We start from the raw sequence: 26,045 nt of genomic DNA, 5'->3' as shown, positions 1-26,045 counted from the left end.
GTTACTGTAGTTAAATGTTCTGTTTGTTAGTGTCTTTTATGTGGAGCTTTTTTCCCCGGGCCTCTACTAAAAATGGACATATATCCAGTTAGACTAGCCCGGTCAACAAATGTAAAATAAAATAAATAATAAATAAAACTATTTATAGTATCTTTGTTTTCTTTTTCGGCATTTAGACAGGTAACAGAAAATATATTTTTTTATTCTTTTAAAACTTCAAGACAAATAGCATTTTGCTTATATTTTCACAGGGCGTGTCTGCTTTAAGGTCAAGTCTTTTGAAATTCATCCATTAACATAAATGTACACTTGTAGCGCAAACTGGTGGGGTAAGGTTTTAAGGCTGAAACTTTCTCATCACTTTATCTATAATGTTGGTAATGAAGTAAGCTATGTGCTTTATTTACTCAGCATTATTTCAGCAAGTACTTTGAGGTTCAAGGTGAATTAAAAGAATGTCTGTCATTAGAGGCAATAAGAAAGTTAAAAATGCTCATTATATTTGCTTGGAAATACTGACATCGTACAATTGGATTAAAAACAGCAAAATAACCAATTTTTGACAAGTCCTGGGATGAAGACTCTGCAAAATTAATTTGATTTACTGTCATTTAATAAGATGATGGAGCTAGCATAATGAAAACATAACAGTTTCAGTTCTATCCCTGTGTGCTCCAGATTCCAGCCTGCTAACCATATTTGGTATATTCTACCATATTTTCTCAGTCATGCTAATCCATTTGTTTTGAGTATTGCCTTAAGTTTTATACACATTGCTTGTCAATATGCAAATTCACAACAGATGACTGGTCCTCTAGGTGGATTTTCAAAGTAATTTCAGTAATGCAAGGCAGCATGCAGCTGTGGGAATCAATCTGCTTCCAAGAACTTGTAGGATTACATGACCTATTTCATTACATAGAGTATGCTGTATGGATCGTAGAATTACTGTTTTGTATGATGCCGAAAATGGAATAGATTTTTTTCATCTTGCAGTGTGTTCATGACATTAGACAAAGCACTGTCCTACAGGCTGACCTTTAAAACTCCCCAGCTGGAGCCAAATCTTTTCCAGGAAAATCATGCCTAGTTCAGCCTGAGTGACTAGGAAGAGCAGCCCTAGATTTAAATTAGCTATTTTCAGCCTTTCCCCCCCTGCAGCTGCTTGCTGACCTGAGAATGAAAAAGCAGGAGTAAAACCATAAAATGCACACTGTAGTAACAGGTAAATTCTAAAAGGCATGCATAAACCGCACACTGTAGTAACAGGTAAATTCTAAAAGGCATGCATAAACTGCACACTGTAGTAACAGGTAAATTCTAAAAGGCATGCATAAACTGCACACTGTGGTAACAGGTAAATTCTAAAAGGCATGCATAAACTGCACACTGTGGTAACAGGTAAATTCTAAAAGGCATGCATAAACTGCACACTGTGGTAACAGGTAAATTCTAAAAGGCATGCATAAACTGCACACTGTGGTAACAGGTAAATTCTAAAAGGCATGCATAAACTGCACACTGTGGTAACAGGTAAATTCTAAAAGGCATGCATAAACTGCACACTGTAGTAACAGGTAAATTCTAAAAGGCATGCATAAACTGCACACTGTAGTAACAGGTAAATTCTAAAAGGCATGCATAAACTGCACACTGTAGTAACAGGTAAATTCTAAAAGGCATGCATAAACTGCACACTGTGGTAACAGGTACATTCTAAAAGGCATGCATAAACTGCACACTGTGGTAACAGATACATTCTAAAAGGCATGCATAAACTGCACACTGTGGTAACAGGTAAATTCTAAAAGGCATGCATAAACTGCACACTGTGGTAACAGGTAAATTCTAAAAGGCATGCATAAACTGCACACTGTAGCAACAGGTAAATTCAAAAAGACATGCATAAACTGCACACTGTAGTAACAGGTAAATTCAAAAAGACATGCATAAACTGCACACTGTAGTAACAGGTAAATTCAAAAAGACATGCATAAACTGCACACTGTAGTAACAGGTAAATTCAAAAAGGCATGCATAAACTGCACACTGTAGTAACAGGTAAATTCTAAAAGGCATGCATAAACTGCACACTGTAGTAACAGGTAAATTCTAAAATGCATTCCATACTTTTCAGTCACAGCATATTATTGTTTTTTTTTTCTTTTGCAGCATAAATTGAGTTGTTTTAGTTTCTTTATGGCCTTATTTTATCATCTAACTTTATTTGGTACATAACAAACAAGACAGTGCATAGTATTTGTAATAGTGTATGCCACTTTGTTACAGATGTAATTGCATCCTTGTGTACCACCTTACTTATGTATGCTAACCCTATCCCTAACCCTGGTCATGTCCTTTACTCCAACTATTCATATTACCTTATGAAAAACCCTGTCATTAATAGTACCATTCCACACACCCCCAACATGCACACACATACACATACTTCATATAAACACACTCACACAGCCCTGCATTTATTCCCTTACCTAGCCCTTTCTCTAAACTCAACACTAAACACACACAATCTCCTGCACCTAATGATGAGATTTTTGATATATCCCAAAGCTTTGGCAATGGAAAAAAAAAACCTTCATGTACACACAGTTAAACACAGTACAGGAATATCTATTTTCTAAGCACTAACAATTTCATTAGCTGAACACAACTGACTTCATTCAAAAAAACATAATTACTCTGTCGATAAAATAGCAAAGTGCAAAATATAATATAATAAATATAATAGCTAGCAGTCATGGTTTGAATTTACTCCCCTTGGCCTCAGCATTTGATCACTTGGGCTTTGTCCTTTTGAATAAAACTGGACAGATGGGAGTAAGTCTCACCATATTTCCCGGCCTTGCCAGATATTGTTGCTTATTTATAGAATGGGGAATGTAGAACAATACTCAGAACTAATCAGAATTGCCCATTAGATTTTCCATCAGCGGTTTTATACCCTATCACATCTGGAAGAGTGCCTGCTAGACAGTCAACAGGAGAAGGTAAACACTTGCACCACTTGCACCGCACCACACCACACCACACTCATCACATAGTCCCTCAAAACTTACAACACAAAAATGTTCACGGAGGCTCTCAATAATTTGCTCAAGCAACAGAGATCTCCAAAGCAGAAACGCAAGCAACCTCCTCCGGCCAACACAACCCAAGTGACACATAGCCCACAGACTCAGTGTGCCAATCAACCACAGCCCATAAGGCAAAACAACGTACCCAACACACTAGTAATAGCTGACTCTATAGTCAGGCACACTGATGTCCCACTCACCAGTCTAAACAAGGAGAAGGTTACTGTCAGCTGCCTGTCAGGTGCCAGGATCCATCACATAACCCACGCACTCAGGTCACTCCACAGCAAGTACAAATATGACTCTGTCATTGTCCATGCTGGTGTGAATGACCTGAGCTGTACCTCCCTGGACTACATGAAAAGAAACATGGAAGAGCTCTCCAATCTTGTAGCCCAGACAGGTATGACCCTAGCCCTGAGTAGCATCCTGCCATTGCCCAGAAAGATACCGTAGTACAAGGACAAAATGATTGGCTTCAACAATTGGCTAAGCTTCTGGTGTCATTCTAAGGGGATCCAGTATCTGTCTGCCTGGGATGACATGATCGGCAGACCACGATGCTTTGCCAGAGATGGCCTGCACCTGTTGCACTTGGGATTCCGGATACTGGCCAAGGCTCTTGCCACCCCTATAGTGCCTTTTTTAGGCAAGGTTCAAATGACAAATTCACCACCATAACAGGTACAAGCAAGCAAAATCTGAGGGTAATGCTACTTAATGCTAGAAGTCTAAACCTCAAAATGCACTCACTCGAGGCACTCCTTAAAATGGAGAACATCAACATCTGTGCAGTGTCAGAGACCTGGTTCAAGGCTCCAGAGAGCACTCCTGCATTACCAGGCTATAATTCATACCACACCTTTTGGCCACCTAACCTGGACCAAAACACTAAAGGCGGAGGTGTGTCCATATTCATTAAGGATATCCACACCTCCAGGCTAGTTGCTCAGCATAATGCATCCGAGATTATCCAAGTGCAACTAACTCTGGGCAAAACCGCAATCCAAATTGTAGCTTGCTACAGATCCCCCACCTTGCCCCAAGATTCCCACTCCTCATTTCTTGATACACTAGAAAATATTAGGTTTTCTGAAATTCATAAATTCCAGCGCCTTGGATCAACTTATCCACACCCAAACTAGGGGCAGCAATATCCTAGACCTGGTCATTACCAACATGAGTGACCGGTGTTCCACATCAAAGGTCAATTCCTCATTGGTCAGATCCATCCACAAGCTAATCACCCTAGACATTCACATCCCGCCCCCAACCCCCATTAGGGAAACTACTGTAACAAATTTCTCCAAAGCCAACTTCACGCTTCTTAAGACAGAAATGGCAAACTTCATGACACCCCTGCAGACGTACAATAAAGGTACAACTGCTGAATCCTACACAATTGCACTTTATAAGCACTAACATGAATGCATGGATCATGCTATCCCTAACAGAACCAAGATGCTATCCTCCAAAAAAATGAAGCCAATCTGGTGGTCCCCTGCCATAAACAAACTCTACAACAGAAGAAAGAAACTGTTGCAAAAAAGAGTAAAATCCCATGATTGGAGGAACTCCTTGGTCAGCCTCATTAAGAAGCTAAGAGCTCTCATAAAATCCTGCAAAGCTAGTTACGAAAACAAAATCACCACTGATTCTAAAGACAACCACAAAGCATTCTATAGCTATGTCAAGAATCTCAACAGCAACACTCAGATCTGCTCTGAGTTACAGCACAATGGCACTAAATATACAGAACCAACTGATATTGCCAACATCCTGGCAGACAGATTCAGTGCTAACTTTACCCCCCTCTCACCCCCTAAAGGGCCCATCTCTATACTGGAAGAATGCAAAGTTCTTGTAATCACGGCTGCACAGGTAAAAACCACACTCTCCAAAGCCATGAACACAGCATCCATGGGACCTGACAACATCCCAGGCTGCATTCTACACAGAATAAAGAATGAACTGACACCCCACCTAAGTATCATGTTCAATCATAGCCTCACCTCTGGCGTTGTGCCCACTGAATGGAGCACAGCGACTGTTATCCCACTCCACAAAGGGGGATCCACCACGGACCCCGGGAACTACTGCCCCATTAGCCTGATGAGCCTGCTCTGCAAGGGCATGGAATGTATCATCATGGAACTTATAAACAAAGACACTGGTAATCTCCAAACTCTGGACTCCACCCAGTTCGGGTTTGTAAAAGGCATATCATGTCTTCTAAACCTGATAGACTTCTTTGAAGCAGTCACCAAAGCTCTAGACAAGGGTAAGGTGGTTCACACAGCCTATCTAGATCTCACCAAGGCTTTCGACACCATCCCCCACTCTGGAATTATAGATAAACTCACTAAACTAGGTATAAATTCCTATGTCACAAGATGGGTTGCCAACTGGCTCACTGACAGAACCCACACTGTGAAAGTAGCCAACTCCAAATCTGACTTCAGACCAGTGACAAGTGGAGTACCACAAGGTTTAGTCCTGGGTCCTCTCCTGTTTGGTATCTACTTCTCTGAAGTACAGGCTAACACAGAAGGTGTTTGGCTAATGAAGTTTGCAGACGTCTGCAAACTAGGAGCCATAATCGAAACTCCTAACGATGTGGACATCCTACAAAAGGGCCTCCCTGAGACAGATGCCTGATGTCAAAGCCATGGCCTCAAGCTCAATGCCAAAAAGTGCATTGTCATCCCCTTTGGTAAAAACTCTGTACCCATGAAATACCACATAGGCGGTAGTAAATTAACACTGAAAGTGTGATAAGAGACCTTGGGACACAGGTGAACAGTAGTCTCTCCTTTGATAATCACATCGCCACAGTAGTCAGGAAATCCTTCTACATAACACACGTCGTCACAAAAGGTTTCTCATCCAGGAAAATATAGGTCATTGTTCCCCTCTACTCCCTTTTTTTTTTCCTGTTTTTGTCTGCACTACTTCCAAAAAGAATTGTGGCTGAATTTGACTGTATTCCTAGAAAAGTGATTACTGTATTTATAGTAGAGCTTTATCAAGGTTTTTGTATGCCCTATATTTATATCATCTCCTTCTCCCCTCTTTTCCCAGCTGTATCACCTCCTGACCACTACTAGGTCTGGGATCTCGCACACTAACTAGGACTGCTGCCTCCTACCCTACTCTAGGGAACAAAGCCAAACCACTTTCGGGAGTCTTTCTCCTGGAAAGATACAAGAAAGTACGTTCTACAGTTCCTGCAATTTTTAAATAACATTTGTAAGCTTCTCTCTCAGTGTAACTGTAAAACCCAAAGCCAGGTCAGCCAGCAGCCAAACCTTGCTTCTCCCAACCAACGGACCAAACACTCCCATTAGTATCCCCAGCAACATGCCTTACCTTTTTAAAGCTGTAAGCCCTGTGAGTAGCCACGGTTGCAGTACCTGCTGTTGCCACTAGGTGGCTCCCTTCTCCTAGGGATATTTCCCTCTGTAAACAATTTCTACCCAGTAAACTCTCTTTATCTTACCCTCTGTTAGCCTCATCGTGCTCCACCGCCTCTATCTACTTTCTCTAGTACTTCTAGCATTAACTCACTCCTAACTCTCGCCATCAAACAAACTAATATCCCCTTGGTTTACTCACCTGTACTATCAGCACTTCACTGATTGTTTCAACGGAATCTCCTCTTCTTTGGCTCTTCCCGCTCCGTTCGCCCTTCGGGCTCACTCTGCTCCCCTACCCTACCCCCAATTCCCACACACCCCCAGGGGTCCTACATTTATCTCACTTGTAGGCACACCCCTTTCCAATCCACTCCAATCTGATTCCTAACATCTCAAACTAACCTACCCTCTTTGTCAAAACCACACCCACCAATTTAACAAAACTACCTCCTCCCCTATCTTAACACTATACCTACTACATCATAGACCTATCTTCTCCCCTACCTTCCCAGTGTACTACTACCCTACACCACACCTTCAAACTATATCTCACTTCTCTGCAAACCTCCATTCAAACCAAGATGCCCATATCAACCATCCATCCACAACTGAAAATACTTATCACCCTTTTACTATTATCTTCTCTTGTAACTACTTACATCCTAACCTCCTATGAATACTCCCTGAATTTTTCTCTTTCACTTCCCTCAAAACACACCTCTGCACCTGCAACATCCTTATCCCCAGCCTTCTTACACCAACCCTCACAACCCATCTACCTACTAGCCAAATACCATAGACTAGTACACTGCAAGTTAAAAAAAATCAAATCCAAGAAAACATTTGACGCTCTCTTTAAACTTACCCAACAAAAACATTTCACACTCCTCCACTTACTACTAGATGGAGATATTCACCCCAATCCAGGCCCACATCATAATAAAACCAAAACACAACAAATCCAAACCAAACCTTTATCTCTCTCATTCTCTAAACCCTCCAACTCACTTTCCATTGCCCATCTCAATATACGTAGTATTTGTAATAAAATTAGTCAACTCCATGCCCTTTTAGAAACCCATAAATTTGATATTTTATGCCTAACGGAAACTTGGCTGAAGCCTTCAATTAAAGACATTGAAATTACCCCACCTGGTTATAACATTATTAGACTAGATCGCACTACCAGAAAGGGAGGAGGGGTAGCAATTCTGTATAAAACAAAACTCCAAATTATTCCTTTAGACCTGACTCTTACTCAAGATGATAATGCTGAATTAATTAGCTCTAAACTTTGAGTCAATACTACTAAATCCATAAACCTCATTTGTGCATATCTCCCTCCTGGAAATAATATCAACACCCTTGAACATATCCTTAACCAACTCTCTACCAAACTCCCTCAGGAAACACTAGTCTTAGGAGACTTTAACATAGATTGGCATTCCTGTAACAGTGCTAACCCCACTTCCCATATCAACCTTTATGGCTTTAAACAACTCATAAATAGTCCCACCAGAACCAATAAAACAAACAATACGGAAACCACCTTAGACTGGATTCTTACTAATACTCCCTTGCAAACCTACCAATCAGGCACCCTTCCTGATGACCTTAGTGATCACTCTCTAACCTATATCATTAGATACAAAACCAACCTAACCTTACCTACCACTTTCAGAACTCTACATTCAAAAAATCAATTTAACCCTGTTCAGTTTCAAGCTGAACTTTCACAATGTAATTGGGCCCCACTAAAACATCTCCCACTGAATGAAGCAGTGGAATACTTCAATTCATCATTCCTATCTATTCTAGATCAACACACCCCAAGTCGTACCATTAGAACCAAAACTAAAACAGTGCCTTGGCTAACCAAGAATACTAAGCAAAAAATCATCCTCAGAAACAAATCTTGGGATAAATGGCGATCTACTAAAAACCAAACTGACCACCAAAACTTTAGAGAGCTTAGAAACAGTACCAAAAAAGCCATTCTGACAGATAAAAAGAACTATTACTTTCAACTACAGAAAACCACCAAAAAGGAACCTAAAACATTTTGGAACAGTATTAATAATCTTCTAACCCCAGGCCAAGCAATTACACCCAACCCTCAAGATTCTGACCCTGACAATCCCACACAAATAGCCAATGACTTTAATTCTTTCTTCACCAATTCCATACAAACTCTCGCAAACCACCTATCTCCTGACACTTCTAAACTACTCTCACCTACTTTAAAAAACACTTTTCCTCCCCTTCACCTACAACCTGTATCTACCTCCTATATCCAATCTCTAATCCAAAAACTTAAACCTACCACCCCAACTGCAGACAAGCTTCCTGCAGAATTCCTTCAAATAACAGCAAAAGCCATTGCTTACCCAATCTCAATCCTAATAAATAGATCTATAAAAGAAGGTATTTTCCCTGCGATCTGGAAGATATCCCACATCATTCCCCTACACAAAGGAGGCAAGTCTAATGACTTCTCAAACTTTCGTCCCATAGCACTTCTATCTCCCTTAGCCAAAATTATGGAAAAATGTATCCACAAACAACTACTTAACCATCTCCTCCATAATAACCTACTTGCTAACACTCAACATGGATTTAGACATTCCCACAGTACTACCACAGCATTACTCTCCTTTACCAACACCATCAACTATAACCATAACAATAATAAACTTACATCTTCTCTATTCATAGACCTATCAAAAGCCTTTGACATGGTTAATCATAAACCTCTTCTGCACCTACTAAAATCTCTTGCACTGGATCCCTCTTCCTTAACTTGGTTTACTTCTTATCTAGAAAACCGTCACCAGGCAGTACTCTGGAAAAATTCGCTATCTGCTCTCCTTCTATCTCTTTAGGAGTACCTTAAGGATCTATCCTAGGCCCACTTATATTTTCTCTTTATTAATGACCTCCAATCAGCTATCCCTAACACTACCTGCATACAATATGCAGATGATTCCACTATAATTTGCATTGCTTCCTCTCAAACTGAACTCCAGTTTCTTACACAAAAAGCCTTTTCAACTGTTGAACAGTGGTTCTCTGACCGCTGTCTACTCCTTAACCCTAAGAAAACCAAATTGTTACTATTTTCACCTACCCATAAATCTACTTCTTTAAACTTCTCTATTACTTCCACTGATAACACTCAAATTACTCCTGATTCTTCAACAAAACTTCTAGGTGTTACTATTGACAATAATCTTAACTATGATTGTCACATTAACAACACAATAAAAGTAGTTAATAAAAAGATTGGATCCCTGTACAGAATCAAACCCTTCCTTACACCTGAAGCCCGGACCGCCTTAGCTCAATCACACCTTATCTCTACCCTTCTATATGCTTCCCCTATTTTCACTAATCTCTCTAAAAGTAACCTTAAGAAACTTACTACATCTTACCATAATATTGCTCAATTTGCCACAGGATCTCAGTTTAGAACTCACCACTGTCTAAACTTAAAACAACTAGACTGGCTTGAACTTCCAAACAAGCTCATTTATCAACAACTCTTAATAGCTCACAAAATTCTATATCAACCATCTAAAACACCAGTTCTCAGTAATCTCTTGACTCCCTACAGCAACCTGAAACAACTACGTTCTTCAGACAAACTACTAGTTAAAAGTACCAAAACTATTAATTCTGCAGGTAATTCCCTTTTTTCCAACTCAGTTAGCAAAATATGGAACAACCTTCCATCAAATATCTCCTCTTTGGCCACTCTTCCACTCTTTAAAAAACAACTGCAAATACATCTTAATAAATTCTGGCTTTGCTCTTGTACCAACCCTGACTAACCTGCCTTCCTCATTTACTCTACCACAATTCTTCCTTCACTGCTAAGATATCCTGACTGACTTCCTCTGACATAATATCTTTCTAGATATTACTGATCTCATATATGTTGTATTAAAAAAAAAATAATAAATTTTATATTGTCTACCATTTTTTCAAAACAATGTATTGATACACCGTATGTTTAGATACTATCAAATTTCGTATTGAAAGTCGTTAACCATTTACTTGAATATTTTCTTGTTATGGATATTTTTTACTCTTAGATGTGTATTACCTATACTAAAATCTTCTTATCCTTTATGCTTACTGCTTTTGTTTTATGTGTACTTGTATTCTCTAATCTTGTTTTAACCAATGGAGCTTTTCTCCCCGGGCCTCCACTGAAAATGGACATATATCCAGCTGGACTAGCCCGGTCAACAAATGTAAAATAAAATAAATAAATAAAATAAATAAATACTCATCACTCATTAGACCCATTATAGAGTACACACCCCTTTTGGTATGTACCTCACAAGACATCTACAACAACTGGAAAGGCTGCAGAAATACCTCACAAGAGGATTACTGGCCTCAAACAGATGCCCTATGCAGACCTTCTCAAAAATCTCCAGCTTTACTCCGTCGCATATCGCCTACTCAGAGGCGATTTCTGCCTAACATACAAAGCTATGTCAAACCCAGAGCTGTTGGACATGCTCCACTTAAAGACATCACAATCCCTCCGAGCTACACACTCTAGGGACCTAAACCTTGTCACCACAATAAACAGAACATGCTGGAGGGATCGATTCCTGTCCCAGAAACTTCCCATACTCTGGAACAAACTACCTGTCTATATCAAACATATCTATATCATCTTGATGATTGGATGGGAAATAGGAAATTCACCCCGGAGATCACTTCTGTGGCTCTGTTCAACAGTGGCACAGGAAAATAATTTTCCTGGGTGGGGAAAGCCAGGGTACGTTTTTGGCTAGGCCTATTTATGAACCTATAAGAACAAGATATGCTTTGTAGGAACAGACAAAAGTATGACAAAAATGACTGCAAACTTCATGTCAAAAACTGAAGTAACAAAGATTTGAAAAATCAACAGACATCACTTCAGCTAGTCAAGAAACATACTACCTCGTAGAATTATCACACTCTGGTTCATTCTGCAGAAATATTTTAGTCACACAGATAACTAGCCTTGCCAAACGTCAACAAATTGATAGAATCTTTTGGTATCCTCGAGACTGTTTTCAAATGTCACACTAACATGCTCAGAACTGAATATTGCTTCCATTGCATGAGTATAATGAAAATAAGCTCCTTGTAAAACAAAAATCAAAGTAGCAGCATATCAGGAAATTACATATGTTACTGCAGATTCACAACTACTGCACAATGATTTGACCGATATGTGAGAAAAAGTACTAAAACTGTTACTGTCCAACAGGCTTTAGAAACTAAAAATGTGCTAGCATTATATGCAATGTTTCATAAAAAAGCGATGGTGAACTCGAGATGTCTTTCTTTTTTGGAGTAGTATATTGTTGCTGAGTAACACAAATGTTTATTTAATGGAGTTTTGCAAAAAATGGGATAAAAATGTGCTTATAAAAACATCACTGTAGTATGACAGTATGTGAATACAAGATGATTTTAAGTGGAATTGACATGCTATACTGAATTTACATTTTCTCTCCTTTAATTTGAAGCATTTTATTAGGTGTTTTTCTGTCAAATATATTACTTGACAATGGCTTCATGCCAGTTTCTTTGGTAGACAGTTAACTTTTTACAGCTGTTCATAGGTTCATAAGTATATTCTAGGCTAATGACCACCATGGTCTTTATAAGCCCAGTTGTGTCATCCAACCTGTGTGTCTCTATGTATCATGGATGTTTATTAGGAAGAGTTATGTTAGTTAGGAAGTCTCTAGAGGCTATGTGAGGGCTGGGTACGTTAGTTTGGGCAATACTGTCTACCTCTGTGTATCAGAGATATGGGGACTAGACCCAGGGTGAATTTCCAATTTCCCATCCATTGGTCGAGGTTACGCTTAAATGGGTTTAGGGATGCTTCACATGGATGGCAAGCCTGTTCCAACATGTCTTATTTATGTCACAAGCAAAATTTAAAACCTTGGATCTAGTGATTCAGATGTTGTTCATTTTGTGGATGTGCAAATGGTCCATCAGAGCTGGATCTGAGGATGCCTTGTATGCCAGGCATAGATTGCATCTCAGTAACCTGTAGCAGACAGAGTATAGAGATAGGCCTTTAAAGCGATCCATTTATGACAATTAATTTAAACCCTGGATTCTGCTGTTAAGGCACTTTTGTGGGCATTTCAATTGTTGTCAGATACATGCCAAAGGAGGCATTATACTCAGTGATGAGTCTGATAAGGGACAAATACAGTGGCAGTATGACTTCCTTGGACCTGGCAGCCATGCCCTTACTTAGAAGTTGGGTGACACAGAATGATTTTCTACTATCTTGGCAACATGTTGGTTAAAGGCCAGATTACAGAGTACATATGTTACCAGATCCTTGACTACTTTTATTGATAGAGTAATTAGCCTGGGTGGCAGTTCTCCCACAAGGCACTAAAATAAATTTATTGGCATTGAGTTTTAATCTGCAACTTTGGAACTAGTCATTTGTTTGTGTTAGACCATCCTATCTCGAAAGATGTTTTTGTCATTGGGGAATCTAATTTACCTCCCAATGTGCAGTCATTGAACTTGGTTAGCTAAAGGCCCTTGACATTAGCCTTTACCTCCAAGAAGTAGATGCCAAATAGGAGTGTTCCCAACACAGAGCCTTGAGATACCCCGTTAGTGAACAGTTTCTTAGTGGAGGTTGTCTCACCAATCCTGACTTCTTGGGTCCTGTCTCTGAGCCAGCTGGCAATCCAGTGAGTTATGCAGAGATTTACATCCAGTTCAGTGTGTTTGTCAACCATACCCAAGTGGAGTATTGCCAGGTCCTGGCAGGCAGTATGCACCATTTTCCCCTCATTCATCACCTTAGTGACCTTCTCAAAGAAGTCCACCAGGTTTAGTAGGCATGTCCTTCCTTTGATAAAGCCAAAATTGGTTGGGTCCAGTATTTCAAAGCTACCTACATATTTGTTGATCATTTCCATGATAATTCATTCCATAGTTTTGCATATTAGTTTAGTCAGATTAATAGGTCTATAGTTTCCAGGGTCAGTTGATGGTCCACCCTTGTGAAGTGGGATAACCATTGCAGGCCTGCATTCCTGTTGTACAAAGCCTGTTTTGAGGCTGTAGTTGAAAAGTGACTCAAGTGGCCTTTTTAGGTCATGTATCAAGCTATTTAGGAAGCATGCCAGGTTATTGTCTGGGCCCACTGAGGCTGTCTTTTTGGCCAAAGCAAGCACCGCCAGTAACTTCTACCTGTTAATAGTTGGGGAAGGGGGTTTGCTAGTAAGTATTTCATGGAAGGAGACAGGGGGATTGGGGAGGTGAAGTCTGAGCTGAATTTGTCAGCCAGCAATTTGCTGTGTTGCTCTGCTCAGTGAAGGTGCTACCATTGACTGCCAGTTTAGCACAATGATGTGTGCTGCCTTTGAGGTTTCAGACATAGCTGAAGAAGATCTTGTGGTTGACTTAAACCTTTGAGGCTATCTTGACCTTGTAATTGGCCTTGTTGGACTTCATTAGTCCTCTTAGTTTCCTGTTTAGTTTAATTAGAGAGCTCCTGTCATTATGAGAGTTGCTCTTCCAGATTCTGTTTATAACTTTTTACCTTTTTATATAAACCCTATTAAAGTTTTTTAAAGTTTGTTTTGGGCTTACTTTTGGTAGGCACAGCAGCCTCTATATAGCCATTTGCATGGTTGTACAGGGTCTCTGTGAACAATTCCTCATAGGCTGTTGTGAACTCAGGTTTGGGAGGGGCATTGAATTTTGACAAACTATCACTTAATAGGATATAGCTTGCTTTGAATTGTTACAGGGTTTGCTGGGGTTACCAAGTTGATTTTTTTGTGGTCTGACTTCCAGTAAGGACATGACATTGGGGCGAAGGGGGTGAGGATGGTGCAGCAGTCCCATATTGGTGAATACCAAGTCCACTATGTTTGAACCTGTGGTGGTTCTACACACTATCTGGTCAAGGGTATTTGTGTTAATAAAGTTCAGGAATTGTTGTGCCTCAGAGTATGATGTAGTGTATGTTAACCAGTATATAGAGGGGTAGTTAAAGTCTCCCATAAATAGGGTATTTTGTTTAATGGTGAGTATGTCCAGTAGGTCTAAGTATAAGCTATGGGATTTGGAGACATAGAGGATGACTTATAACTTACTAGGATATGGTATGGTATGGTATGGTATGGGACTTTGTCAATGGTGATTTGCATGTGGATAAATTACACTGCATTGTCCTGTTTAACCAATGAGAAGTTAAGTTAGTTGCTAATATAAACTGAGACTCCTCCACCTTTTGTCCCGGTCTGTGCAGCTGATGGTCCAAACATGTGGCAGGCAGTGAAGTCTTGCACTGCTGGAGTACTTTCTGTGGATTTAAACCATGTCTTGATAACAGCACAGATGTCTATAGTCTCCAGAGTGAGAAGAGTATGCAGGGTATGGGGTTTCTTGTTTAGATTCCTAGCATTGAGCAGTAACACCTTTAGGTTTCTTTGGGTTTTGTCTTTAGGTTTTTCAATTTGGCATTGCCCAAAAAAACTCTAAGAGGCTGGATAAACATTTAGCCAATATCTGAAAGCCCTGAGGAGACAGGTGCAGACCATCCATTGCAAAGCAATGTGGTTTGTTAACCATGACCTTCCACGTTGACAAATATTGAATCCTGCTGGAATGACACCAGTAACTAAGCCAATTATTGAAGTCAATCATTTTTTGTTCATACTGTGGCATAATACTTGGTGAAGGTAGAGTGCTGCTCAATCCAAGGCACATACCTGCCTGAGACGCATATTCAGACAGATCAACAATGTCTGCTTTCATAAAATCCAAGGAAGAGCATTCTCAGGTCATTAACACCCACATGGCCTATGAGAGGCTATGATAGAATTATACTGGTCCATGTGGTGTAGTGACTTGAATGCATGTGTAACTTGGTGGATCCTGGGTCCAGATAAGCAACTAATCATTATCTTCTTGTTCGGTCTGGTCAGTGGGGCATCTGTGTGTCATACAATGGAGTCCACTATGACAATAGTCCTGAGTAATGAGTTTGCTTGCCTTATGGGCTTTAATCTTGGGACTCCACTGGGTGTTTGCGTATGTGTAGCATTTGGTGTTGCTTTTGGTAAGTACTTTAGAGATTGCTGAGGATAGACATTGATATTTATTGGCTTAGGACAGGGCTTTCCAAAGTGTACGCCACGGCACCCTGGGGAGTCGCGGCTTCCTCACAGGGATGCTGCGAACATTTATGATTTTTTTCTCTTGTTTTTTTAATTTTCACACTGTTTAAGCTGACATCATCATGTGCACAATGAAGTCAGCTCTGTCAGGGCTACCAGCCTGTCGGAACTGAGTTCAAGGAGCTCGCATTTTTGGCTGGGGCTCGGGAGTGTAGTTTCTTGTTTAGACTCCTAGCATTAAACAGCAGTATAATGAGTTTATCTAGAGAAGATTTTGTTTTGTCGGGAGGTTGGTTATTTTGACACTGCCTAAAAAAGGCACACTAGAGGTGGCTCTTGCCTTTGTCCATGTTCAAAAGTCTAGAGGAGACAGGTGCAGCCATCTCTGGCAAAGCAGCATGGCCTGTCAACCGTGTCTTACCAGGTTGACAGATACTGGATCCCCTTGGACTGACACCAGAAGTTAAGGCAGTTGTTAAAGTCAATCATTTTTTTGTTTGTATTGTGACATCATCCTTGGAGAAGGTAGACTGCTTCTAAAGGCTAGGCTTATAACTGCCTGCGACACACAATCTGAGAGCTCAGTCATGTCTCAAGTCATTCACTCACTCATGGACTACGACAGTAATACTGGTACTTGTGGTTGAGTGACTTAAGTACTTGAGTGACTTGACAGATCCTCTCACCTGACAGGCAACTAACCGTAACCCACTTCTTATCCAACATGGTGAGGGGAATAGCAGTGTGTCTCACAATGGAGTCACCTATGATGAATACATTAGGTTTTGTAGTGTTACACCTTATGGGCTTAATGTGTTGTGCTTGTTTTTTGCATTGGTACGTGTAGAAGTGTTTTCCTTTTGGAAGGCCGCTGATCTTTTGGTAAGTTACTAGTGAGTGCTTCTGCATATGTGGGTTTATGTGTCATGTCCTTATTTAGTGTGGGAAGTGTGTGTGTGTGTGTGTGTGTGTGTGTGTGTGTGTGTGTGTGTGTGTGTGTGTGTGTGTGTGTGTGTGTCTTTGTCTGTCTGTATGTGTGTATATGTGTATATGTGTGTGTGTGCTGACATCCTGTTTGCCATTCAATTTGTCCTTATGTGAGAGTCTTGCCTCAAGTTTCATAGTGTAACTACATCTCTCACATAAAGTATTTGTTTCAGGGGAAAGTGGTTGTCAGTATACATATGGCAATTGTTAGATTGCCTCAGGATGGCCATGTCTATCAGGCTGACCAGAGAGATGATGGGAAACTGCCTGACTATGATAGCAGGCTCTTACTGTATGTTTTATTAGGGAAGGGAATGGGTTGATTTGACAGGACTGTGCTGGTAGCACTGAGACTACAAGAAGGATATATACTTTGTGTATTCTAAGGATGATCAATAAGTCAATGCTGCTCAGTGCCAAATTGAGTTGCTACTACATCATCAGAAAAGCTTGCAAGGGTTTTATGGACAGCTGTTTAGGGAAAAACTTTGCTTCTAGGCTTGTGTGTCTATATAAGGCACTGCTAGCCACCTCTGTGGAAAGAGCAGCACTGCACAAATACAAGACTTAAATGCGAGCAAAGAAAAGGGTTCAGCTAACTAGCTATCAAAAAAGCACACAATAAGCCTTCCACCAGCAATCACCAACTCTGACAGGTTAGATCAGCACATTTCTGCCACAAGGGTGTAGAAAAACACCTTCTTAATGTAGTTTGGAACCAAGTGTAAAAAGACCCCACAAACTACCTACAACAGCCCTACAAATAACAGATACAGTGTAATACAGTGCAATTAACTACTTAAAACAGCATCAGAGAATACAGTTTTTTTAACTGCTAAAGTACATTCACAGTATATAAGAGAAGTGCAAAAGAGCCCTTTTGTGTGCTTCCCAGCTCAGAGAGACCAGAGCAGGGAATCACCAGCAGTGCTTTAATTTATGCAGGTTTGAAATCTTTTCAGGAAAAGACAAAACTGAAGACCTTCATTGTGTATTTAAGCATCGCTCAAGAAACAATTTAACCAATGAAAGACGTGTGTAATGCGCAGCCTAGATAATTTAAGTGTCTATCTCTCACATAGAACAAAACACCAGGCCAAGCACATTCACATAGAACAAAACACCAGGCCAAGCACATTTCTAAAACAGAAAACAAACCAGAGCAGGTAAAACAAAAAGCAGCTCTATCACTCATAGACAAAAAGATATAGGTTTACTTTCTTTACCCAGCAGGAAATCACCACCAATACTTTAATTTATGCAGGCTTGAAATCATTTCACTGCTATTATATCAATCAGTTTGGGAGTAATTAAAGTCTCCAGTACAGTTGTTTGTATTTAATTTAGAAATTGAATTCAAAAAGTTATGTTGACTTTGTTTCTGTATTAGGGCTACAGTACACCTACACTGTTTTACAACCTCGCCTTGTTATAATATCTTTCAAAATTATAATTGAAATCTTAACCTCATTATCCTCCTAATCTAATTAACTATCTATTATTTTATATACTGACAACATGATACCTCAACTCCTTCTATCCCATCTTATGCTCTTGTAAAAATTATTTTTAAAATAAATGCACTAGAATTCCATGTCTCAGTTATGGCTATTATTTGTATTCATTCTAGTTTTACGACAAGGTCAAATTATTACTCTTTTTTCTCAAACTTTGCCCATTACCATAGTAACAGCTTATGGTCCCAATACAAAATTCCTTCTTTTTAGACCTACTTATTGTGACTTGTTTCTCTCTAAAAATAATATTTTCTTAAGGATGTTAGTAATGTACTAATTAATTCCCCTATTTCCAAAATGTAATTATTCCCAGACATGTTGTACTACATTAGTATTTCTTCCTATAAAGTAATAACACAAATTACTTATAAATAGCCCTGTCTTCTCAGCCATATGTTAAACATCTTAGCTTTAGTGAAAGTATAATATTCAAATGCAGGGCATGGTGCTATTTCACAAAAGGACACTTGGATTTTATTTAATTGCCATAGCACCTGAATCTCACTCACTGCCCTTTTCATATGCTGTAGCGGCTTCTTGAGTAGATAATTATTACCAGCCATAACAACAATTGTGTCGTATTTTACTAGTCATAATAACCTTAGGAAATCTTGCATTTAATTTGACAAGTGTAGTACTTTTAATGCAGAAACTATCACCTCAGGTTTGTTAAGAGTAGTTAAAGGTTTCACTTGAGACACTAAATAGGATTCTCCATGTATAAGAATCTCATATTTTCCTTTTATCATTTTTATTACCGACCTTTGAACTCTCCTGACTTCATTTCATGCTAGCTTTTTACATTAGTCTGAAACCTCATCTTCTACTGCTTACTCTGTTTTTTCTCTTTTTAATACTGAGTAAAGATTTTCCATTTTTTTTTAATTATATCTTGTTTTTAAATTCAGTAATATATTCAGTTATGTCTAAGGCCAGTAATCATAGTCTGGGACTTCACAAATGACTTACGGCTATCTGTGAATAGCAGCGCTACACAGATATGCAGTTATGGTCATCTAAAGTCATCTGTGATGAATAAGGACATGAGACATATTTTTTGAAAACATGACCACTTCTCACAAAAAATTAAGTTGTGTAAAGTTCAAAGGGTAGTGTGGGTGGGACATAGAAAAGACATTGTAGGAGAAAGGATAAGGGGAAAAAAAAGGCTGAGGAAGTGCCAGCAGGAGTCCCAATCCACAGAGCCTCAAAGACATGCACAACCAGATGGTGCTGTATTGGACTACCCCAATGTTGAGGGGGTAGGTGTAGATCATTGTGTGTATTATACCTAGTCAGCCACTGTTGCTAGATAGCACATGTATGTAAGTTACTGAGCATGTGCAAGATCAGTGCCATTTTATTTAGTCAGTCAGAGCAAATGCAGGTATGTGAGTGTCAAACCTCTTAACTGTCCAGATTTTTGCAGAATGTCCAGATTTGTGGCTCATATTTTTGTTCTTTTCCTCATAAAATGTGTTGCTTTCTGGCAAATCACTGGGATGATCTGAGCATTAAAGTCACTAAATAATGATATACATTTGAGTTTCAGACTTCATATCCTTTGGAAAATGTATGTTAAAACAAACCCTGTCTCTTTATCAACTTTCTAAGTTTATAAGAGTGATATTTAAAATATGTCCCTATTTTTGGGCCTTTGTCCACCATTTTGATGGGCTTTGTACAGATTACTTGCTCTAAGATGTTGAGCAGTATGGCGAGTGTGTTTGAAGTAATGAGTCAGTCAGTTAGCTTAAAAATATGTTCCAGTTACAGCTCCTGATGTGTTTATCTACAATAAACAACTTGAAGCCATCACAGTGCCTCAGTGTCTCATCTGAGTACAAGAGACATGCAACATGGTGTCAGAATGGGATCCAAAGTTTAAGCAACTCGCAAACCACGAGGCACGCAGTTAGAACTGGAGGAATATACCGCAGTCAACTAACAAACAGGTCAGCGGTTATTCAAATGTACTTAAAGTTATTTAAATGATTTTTCAGTCACAGAATAAGTGGTGAAGCATTCAAAACATTCAAAATAATAACGAGATAACAAAATGTCCAAAATTGTGACATACTGATAAAAATATTCAAAATAAATACAAAAGGGTTCAAATCCAAAGTGTTAAGATGTACAAAAAGGCTACAATGACAGCATTTTTTCTCAATATACTACTTTTTTGCACTGACTAAAACTTTTAAAGTATCCAAAGTGTCCAGAATGTTTGTAGTGTTTGCAGTGTTAAAGTGAAGCCTTTTCAGAGAGATAGTTGTGCATTTGAGCAAAATTACAAGTACCTGGACTATCCTTATATTTAAAAATATTTTGTTGTTATGGCAGAGGGATTTCATAGACCTGAACCACTGGTGTTTGATACTAATATTGCTGAGAATTGGCAAGTGTTTGAGCAAGAAAATGATATTTTCATACAGGCTGCATTTTCTGATAAAGACACATGTACAAAGGCATTCATACTTCTTAATTTAGCTGGCACAGAAGCCATTGAGAGGAACATTAATTTGTGTATGCACCTGCCATGTATGCAGGGGAAGAGGAGAACCCCCATATTGTGATACAGGCAGAAACACAGGAAGACCCTGAGTGCTTAAAATGTAAATTTAGAGAAATGTGTAACCCTCAAATGAATATTACAATGGAAAGGCACACATTTACATAAGAAATCAAAAGCCTGATGAAACTATAGCAGCATATATTACTAACTTAAGAAATAAAACAAAAATTTGCAGATTTGGTGATTTGAGAGATGAGTTGATAAAAGACAGGCTTGTGTGTGGTGTTAATAATGATGTAGTGAGAACGATTTTGCTTTGCGACAGTGATTTAATGTTGAGCAAAGTCATTGAGATTTGTCAAATAAATGAGCTTAGAAAAAGCATACGGATATGCTTACAAATGAGAAAGACGTGCATGCCAATGCGAATGTTGATAGAATGTAACATAAAGCTAAGATAAAAAAGAAATATAAACTGAATGGGGCTACAACACCCAACCTCATTGTTAACTGTTGTAATTGTGGAGGCAGTCATGAACCTAAATGAGAGAAGTGCTTAGTTATTGGTCAGCAATGTCACAAATGTAAAAAGTGGAATCATTTCAAAAGGCTTTGCAAGTCTAAAGTGGCACATTCTTTTATTAAAAGAGAGCATCCGAATAAAAAAGTAGATCAGATATAGAGGTGTGAGCAAAGTTTCTATGTTGATGGTATTTCTGTGATTAATGAAACAGTTAACACAGTAGATTATCAGTTGTCAGCAAAGAGTGAAATATTTTGTACTGCTCAGATTAATGGGAAACCTATAGAGCTTAAAGTAGACACTAGATCCAAGTGCAATGTTATATCAGCACAAATGTTTGCTAAAGTAAAAGTGGTGAGAAACGTGATTCAGTAAATTGTGAAAAAATAGTTGCTTATGGTGGGGAAGAGATTCAAACTGATGGCACAAGTTGTTTTCACATGCCATTTAGCTGGGAACAGCTAAGACTTGCAGTTTTACATAGTCAAAAGACATATGAAGTAATTGTTAAGCCTCAAAGACAGTTTGAGAATGGGACTGATTTAATTTAATAACGAGGTCTACCATACAAATCTGAACAACCATGATAGTTTTACACAGAATATTTTAGTGAATATGCTGACATTTTCAAAGATGAGCTTGGCAAACTTCCAGTTACATGAAGTTAAACCATGACAAAAGCCCAGTTAGGTTCCAGTAGCAATACAGAGCAAAGTAAAAGCAGAGCTTGACAAAATGGTGAATTTAGGTGTCCTTACTCCAGTAAAAGAACCGACTTGAATGGATATCCTCCATGGTCTTAGCTCATAAGAAAAGCTCAGATGATATTTGAATATATATCGATCTGAGAGATTTAAACATTATTAAAATAATATTTGTATGTGTTTGTACTCTAGCCTACTGTATTTCCAAGTCCATAGGAATTGTATAATTGAAACTAAATACCTTATTGTAACCTTGCTAATTGTTTTTGGAGCTTTTCTCCCCAGGACTCCATTGAAAACGGGTTATTTTGGCCCAATGGACTATCCTGGTAAACCAACTGCAAATAAATAAAATAATAAATAATTAAACAAAGCACTTAAACGTCCTCATCATTCAATGGCACAGTAGAAGAAGTAGCCACTCTCATGCCTAATGCCACTGATGTGTTTATCTACAAAAAAAACTTGAACCCATCACAGTGCCTCAGTGTCTCATTTGACTACAAGAGACATGATAACTACAATTGCTTTTCCTCGATCAATATTGTAAATACGCATCTTTGATTTGTAAACAGATATTTGTATCTCTACATTGCACCTGTTGTGTTCTTATATTCTGTACCTTTACTTGTATTTTGTATCCTTATTGTATTATATTTTTGTATTGCTGGAGCTTTTCTCCCCAGGCCTCCATTGAAAACGGGCCCCCTGGGCCCAGTGGACGTCCCCGGTCATCAAACTGGAAATAAATAAACAAATAAAATGTGACAGTAGGGACCTGTGTTATTGCATTAGTTGGCACCAACTGGGAGAGCGTGTCTTCAACACACTGAAGAGAGACTTTGACTGGCTAATTCTTCTGTCCACTACCTTCAATAGTACATCCTCTACCAAGCTCTGAAGCTACCTTTCCCTGAGACTTGCCAGGCTACCACATGCAGGACCAGTGCCTCCACCCCAAGCCAGTGAGGATGTCCCTGGACAGGCAAAGGGTGACCGTTACGTAGCATGGGAGATTCATGCCTGGCCTGCTCCAGGAGGATTTGAATATGTAAAAAAGGAAAATAAATGGGAATGAAACAAAACAATAAAGGAAAAGAAATGCATAATGAAAAAAATAAAAAGCAGAAAAAAGGGTGGAGAGAGACAAAAGAAAAAATGCGCCATAAATTCACACATATTTGCATGTCATTTCATGTACTATTGAAATATTACGGTAAAATCTTTATTGAAGTAAAATTTGTGGAAAATGCTTATGGGTACAATGGGAATATTCATTAGGAAGTGCTTGTGCACTTGGTAAGAATGATATGAATAGTGTTTATGTTTAATTCAGATGAATTCATGTGGCAAGTGCTTGTGACGACATGAAGGGCAGTGTGTATCCGTCTGTTCTGTAGATACAATACATTCAATACAGTACTAAAAATACCATTGGTAATTATTAGAAGCAATCAGTTAAAAATAAGTAATGCCATTTATATTTACATATCTGTAGCATTAGCTTGAATTATAATAGTTTCATCTGCAAAGCTATACAAATATTTTCCTTATGAGCAGTACAGAAAACAGTTGTAAAAAGAGCACAGGAGTTGTATTTCTCTTTTTTACAGTAATATAATGATTTAAAATCCTTTTTTATGCTTCTTATAAGTATTACAAACTAGTACAACAGAATTTTCTTGGACTTCAGTTGTACTTACCAGAAGATTCAACCAGCCTCTCTACTCTTCTTTGTGGTTGCTGGCAATTGTATTCTATTTATTCCTCAGCTTATAATTAAAAGAGAGAAGATTATGCTTCCTGTATTTGCACTTGTTTTATATATATATATATATATATATATATATATATTTATTTATATATATATATATATATATATATATATATATATATATATTCACTTTAAAATCCCAAAATACTGAAATATGGAAATTCAGTATCTCGAGACTGTAAAGCTGAACACTGAAAAACATGAAACCCCAAAAGTGCGAAATTCAAAATTGAAACTGCCCACATACACACTCCATACACAAACAAGCAACATACACCTTCCTCCCTATGCTACAAACCAACAAATCAAACACGTGTGGCCCCTACATATAAGCAGGGGGGTAAGCACCCCTCCATGTGGGGGGCTGTACCCCCCACACCCCCACTACTTACATATACTAACTCCGAGGTCACACTAAAAACACAAACACACAAAACCACCACTACACATTCTACACTCCTGTTGCACAAATACACATCGCATACGTACAAATACCACCACTCTCAACACTTACACACTCACAATCTTACCTACCTACCCTAACCCACACTTCAAAACTCCAACTACACTCACACACACTAAAATCCCTAGCCAAAACCCCTAGTAAGACATCACTTATGTGAATCTCCAGCTACATCCACATACCACACTGCACATCACGAACACAGGGAATCCCACTGCACGCACTGACCTCCACAACCGCAGATTCGGCATTTCCGCATTTGGGATTCTGCACTTTCGTGCAAGTGCATTTTCGACACTTCTATCTCGAGCTACTGAAATTCGATATTTCAGTAGTTCAAGATTCTGAGGTGAAACTACATATACATATATATATATATATATATATATATATATATATATACATACATACACACACACACACACACACACACACACACATATATGTGTGTGTGTATGTATGTATTCCTGTCAAAGCAATAACTTCTTGTTTTTTCTTACATATACATAGGTGTATGAATTCCTATAATACTGTGCTAATATTCCCTCTCATACAAGAGAAAAATAAATGTATGAAATGTGTGTGGAATGTTATTTTCAAATGACTGTGCTATGCATTTAACACTATATTCAGGTATACCTTATTTATGAAAGAGAAATGTAATAATTCTTGGAAATTTGCATTTCCTCTGCTTTACAAATTTGTCTAATTTGATAGGTAATATAGAAGTAAAACAACATTTTTCAGTAAAGTTTGTACTGGTCATTCACTTGGCATAGCAACCCCCACCCCCCTCCCCAGCCTTCACTCTAACTAGGGTGTGGTGTTTGAGACTTCAGCCATGATGTAGATGCAGGTAGAAATACTTTTGAACAAACAACTGTGTTAAACAACTGTTTTAGTTATATTACTATGGCCTACACAAAACTGGCTTCATGTAATTTAACTATTAAATCATTTTATGCAATAGTAATAAATGTTAATGTGTAATTGTAGTGTTATTCTCATTATTTATAAATCTATTAACAAATACTTCTTGTAACCAGTGCATGATTTGCAGAGCTAGATATACAGATTCATTTAATAAACATGTCACATTTTTTATATATTATGAAAATCTGTTCACATATTACTCACATCCATCATTTTTTTAAAAGATACATGTGATTAGAGACATAGGTTCATAGGCTGGTACTAGGCTATCGGCCCTAAGGCCTGTACAAGCCTAGCCATAACAATTCCCTGGATATTTCTTACCACAATATTTACTTCCCTGGACCCCTGTCTAGCAGAGTGACTGACGTGATCCCCGGGGTGAATTTCCTATCACGCATCCAGTCGTCAAGGTTCCTTTTGAAGAGGGCCAAGGAGGTGCTTGGCTTGACATGTATGGGCAGTCTATTCCAGTGTATGGGAAGTCTCTGGGTCAGGAACCTATCCCTCCAGCAGGTTTTGTTCATTGTGATGACAAGGTTTAGATCCCTGGAGCGTGTGGCTCTGAGGAATTGGGATTTCTTTAAGTGGAGCATGTCCAACAGCTCAGGGTTTGACATGGCCTTGTATGTTAAGCAGAGATTGCCTCTGAGTAGACAATATGCCACAGAGTATAGCTGGAGTTTTTTAGTCGGTCAGCATAGGGCATCTGCTTTAGGCCTGTGATTCTTTTAGTGAGGTATTTCTGCGGCCTTTCCAGCTGTTGCAGATGTCTTGTGAGGTACATTCCAAATGGGGCTTTGTACTCTATAATGGGTCTAACTAAGGATGAGTACAGTGAGACAATGACCTCCTTTTTTCTGGATGAAAAGCCCTTAGTAGTGAGGTATGCCACATAGAAGGATTTCCTGACTGTTGTGGCTATCGAAGGTG

At 38.8% G+C, this 26,045-nt stretch overlaps 1 protein-coding gene across 1 annotated transcript in view; it reads left to right on the top strand.

Annotated features, from left to right (window-relative positions):
* Positions 1–26,045, top strand: part of NEURL1 (neuralized E3 ubiquitin protein ligase 1) — a 926,303-nt gene that overhangs the window by 793,990 nt on the left and 106,268 nt on the right. The window lies entirely within an intron of this gene.

The sequence above is a fragment of the Protopterus annectens genome, chromosome 14.part0 (genome assembly GCF_019279795.1).
Source record: "Protopterus annectens isolate FY-2018-M chromosome 14.part0, PAN1.0, whole genome shotgun sequence".
Taxonomy (NCBI): Eukaryota; Metazoa; Chordata; order Ceratodontiformes; family Protopteridae; genus Protopterus; species Protopterus annectens.
The sequence above is the reverse complement of the archived record's forward strand: the minus strand, read 5'-3'. Positions and strand labels throughout refer to the sequence as shown.